Source organism: Theropithecus gelada, chromosome 4, assembly GCF_003255815.1.
Source record: "Theropithecus gelada isolate Dixy chromosome 4, Tgel_1.0, whole genome shotgun sequence".
Classification (NCBI taxonomy): Eukaryota; Metazoa; Chordata; class Mammalia; order Primates; family Cercopithecidae; genus Theropithecus; species Theropithecus gelada.
The window spans coordinates 143377448-143381661 of NC_037671.1; the positions used below are offsets into that span (position 1 = coordinate 143377448).

General features: G+C 43.2%; 1 pseudogene; it reads left to right on the forward strand.

Moving 5' to 3' along the window:
* The first annotated feature begins 2040 nt into the window (after positions 1-2040).
* On the forward strand, positions 2041-2322 carry LOC112623551 (annotated as a pseudogene).
* The last annotated feature ends 1892 nt before the right edge of the window (positions 2323-4214 follow it).

A 4214-nucleotide genomic window follows, 5' to 3' on the forward strand; every position in this document is an offset into this window, starting at 1 on the left:
GGGTGGGAGTGGATCCTGAGGAAGCTACAGGGCATGAGAGAGTGGGAGCCTGAAGGAAGGGGGACTGGAGATTATAAACCATATTTCCATTTGAATGTCACTCGAGAGATACAGGTAAAGAGTCACATTAATTTGCTCTTTTTAATTTAATTTAATCTATTTATGTTTTCAAAATGGAGTTTCTCTCTGTCACCCAGGCTGGAGTGCAGCGTCGTGATCTCGGTTCACTACAACCTCTGTCTCCTGCGTTCAATCGATTCTTCTGCCTCAGCCTCCTGAACAGCTGGGATGACATGTGTGCACCACCACACCTGGCTAATTTTTTTCTTTTTTTTTTTTTTTGAGACGGAGTCTCGCTCTGTCGCCCGGGCTGGAGGTCAGTGGTGCAATCTCGGCTCACTGCAAGCTCCACCTCCCAGGTTCACGCCATTCTCCTGCCTCAGCCTCCCGAGTAGCTGGGACTACAGGTGCCCACCACCACGCCCAGCTAATTTTTTTGTATTTTTAGTAGAGACGGGGTTTCACCGTGTTAGCCAGGATGGTCTCGATCTCCTGACCTTGTGATCCGCCCACCTCGGCCTCCCAAAGTGCTGGGATTACAGGCGTGAGTCACCACGCCTGGCCATTTTTGTATTTTTAATAGAGAAGGGGGTTTCGCCATATTGGCCAGGCTAGTCTCCAAATCCTGACCTCAAGTGATCCTCCTGCCTCAGCCTCCCAAAGTGCTGGGATTACAGGTGTGAGACACTGCACCCAGCTTAATTTGCTTTTGATTTTTGGTCTGTGTTCTCTGAATGTGACATCATAGAAAAAGACTGGGCCAGGGGACTCTGCCACTTTTTTTCTTTCTACACCATTAATAGCTAAAGTTTCACTGGCTTTTGACTCACCTCTTCTGGAAAGGGTTCAACCCCTCCCCAATTCACAAATTACATTTGCAAGTCCCTGGAGGTTGTTTCTCTGTGGAAAGGAATTCTGACTCTCACTGTGATGCTGGCTGCTCATGAAGTCACAGGAAGGCCACCCCACGCCTCCATAGCTGCCATTGGTGTCCTGCGGAGGCTGATGTCTCTGCCCAAAGCATGGTCTTCCCAGGCACCAAAAATCTTCTATCCTCAAGCATTGATTTTTCGAGAATCATAACTCTGCCAGAGTCATGCTATGATCTTCAGAGGAGAGGTGGAAGAATATTATTTTTCTCCATCCCTGACCTTGCATTGATTTCACCTGCTGCATTCATCCCCTTTCTGCAGAGAGTGCAGACATGAGTCTATAGTCCAGGGTTGGCGAACTGCCCAGGGGCAGATTGTAAATATTTTAGGCTTTACAGGTCACATGACATCTCCATCTAATATTATTCTTTGTTGTTTTTTCTTCTTCGCAAACTTTAAAAAGTACTATTACTAACTTGCAGACAGTACAAAAACAGACCCTGAGCTTGATTTGGCCCTGTGAACCATAGTTTGCAGACCCCTGGTCTCCAGGAATTCCCCAAGGAACTGGTATCTGTGATACAAGTCTTCCTCATCTTAATTTTTCTCCCAGATGCATATAAAAAAGTTTAAAATAAAGATTTCTGACCAGGCATGGTGTCTCATGACTGTAATCCCAGCACTTTGGAAGGCCGAGGTGGGTGGATCACCTGAGATCAGGTGTTCGAAACCAGCCTGGCCAACATGGCAAAACTCTGTTTCTACCAAAAATACAAAAATAGTCAGACAAGGTGGGATGCGCCTGTAACTTAGGAGGCTGAGACAGGAGAATTGCTTGAACCTGGGAGGCAGAGGTTGTAGTAAGCAGAGATCGCGCCACTGCGCCCCAGCCTGGGCGACAGAGCGAGACTCTGTCTCAAAAAAAAATAAAATAAAATAAAATAAAAATAAATATTTCTTCTTCTCTTCTACAGCTGAAAAGCCATCATGCAATGCTGTTCCCCAATTCAAAACACAAGTTCAAATCATCTTAGGCTCAAACTGAGAACTGGCATTAGTCCAGCTAAATTAATCTGCAAGTTGCTCCAAAGTGAGGAAGCAGGGCAGGATGGTTTACATCTTAAATGGACAAGTGTTGGACAGCAGAGTCTATCTCCGTGGAGATTATCTTAGATAACATATTTCTTCTGAAGAATAGCCAAGTTTGTGATTTTGTTTTTCAAAACTCTGCTTCAGCAACATGTGAAAAAAAGAAGAGGCTATGGAAACACATCTAATTCCAGATATGATAATGGAAGACGACCACCAGGAAACCTTCTGGGAAAACAGGCAAATCAATCGTCTTTATGTCCCCAGTCCTCCTCCAAAGGCTGATGGATGAGGAAGGTAAATGTCTACTCTAAGAAGCAGACAACTGGACATGCACATTCACAGTAGAGAGAAACCACCAAGAAGCAGAGGGCTGGCCATGCTGGAGAAGTAGATGAATGCGTACGTGTAAACAAGGATTGCTCTGAGTCCACACAGATGAATGAGATCATGCGGGGAATTCCCTTTGCAGGGAATTGGCCTGACTGGCATGCAGTTCTATAAATGCACATCTGTCTCATTATCTTTTTTTATATAGTTTACTGAAGCATTAATATAGTTCTAATAAGTAAATATTTTTAGGTTGCAAAACTGACTCCTGATCTTTATGTAATTAAGTCACAAAAAACTTTAAATCTGAAGATGATAAAAGGCTATGTATTCAGTATTGTTAGTGTCCGTGCCACCTTTTTCAACTTTTGAAATATTGTTCATTGTTAATTTGTTCTCATTTATAACTAAGTCACATTGTATTTTTTTTAATGAAAAACAAAATAATCTGCAGCAGAATTAGCCAAGTTTGAGATCATGGTCAGCTCTCCAGGTGCAGACTAAACAATCTGTGGGTGAACACACCTGAGCTGGGGTGTGGGGAAGCCACACAAGGCCAATAGTTGCCTTGGACTTCAGGGTCCAAATGCATCTTTAAGAGGGTTGGCAAACTCACTTTTGTTATTCCTCAGTCTGCTGGATTCACAGTATGAAGACATAGCTGACAATTCTGAGCTTTATCAAATTTACAATTTCTGAGCTTTATCAAGCATTATTGGTTTGTTTAAACGATCCAGAAATCTACAGCCAGATTACTGAATATTTAGTATTTAGGAAGTTGAGTTGATTATAGACAAGACAACTGACTTGCGAAAATGCTCTTTGCTCTTGTAATTTGACAAATACAATTTTGCTTCAGTTATTTAAGATACAGCTTCTCCTGGCTGGTAAGGAAACGGTCGTTGTGAATGTGGAAAGCAGTGACATGTGCGTAACATGGGACCTCAGGGCAGCAACCAGATGGCTCATTTCTGCTGACAAGTGAGATCCCTGCTAGACTGTGTGTGAAGACGTGCACGTGTTATTGGAATTTTTGTTTTACCAGAAAGAATTAGGAAATATTTACCAAATGGATTTTCTGTGTATTTATATTTATTAGCACAGAGTGTATAAGGTCATAAAATCAGTCGTTCATTCAGCAAATATTCTGTGTGAGGCCCAGTGCTGTACCCATAGCAAAACATTGAAGCATAGTGAATACATCTGCTTAATAAAAAATTATGACTCCTCCTAAAGACAGAATATTTAAAATAACTGTCCTATTGTGTGGTCACCTTATGTAGAGGACATAAATCCTATAGCTATCTGCAGCTCCCAGTATTGCAAAGCCTATGCAAAAATGCAAAATAAAACATACACACACACCAGTGCTTTATGGGAATGGAAAAGGAAGCTAGGTCTCCTTCTTTAATTAAAGAATATATTGTCTAACCTTGTGGCTATTTGAAAGCTAATTTAAGCTCTGAAAGAAAAAAAAAAGGGAAGATTCGTCTATTAAGTGATCACTGCCATGCCCCAAGGCAACTGTAGATCCCAAATGTAATCATTTAAATGTCAGCATTTTCCTTCCCCTTTTGTGCAGTGATACAGAGACCTCCATTGTCTATTCTCTCAGGCAGCGCATGCTGGCAGATTCCACCTGCAACCACCCAGTGCAATTCTCCTTCCTTGGGAATGGGAGTCCTTGGGGAAGGACAACTTGGCTCTGCCAGTTAGTTCAGCTTTCACAGCTCTAGCCTGCTGGGAGGAGAATAGGCTCAGCTCAGGACCCAGCACTGAGCGGGAGGAGGTCTCAAGCCTGAGGCCCGGCCCAGAGCCCACTGACCCACACTGCTGATCTTGGCACTGGGCAGAGGCAGGGCT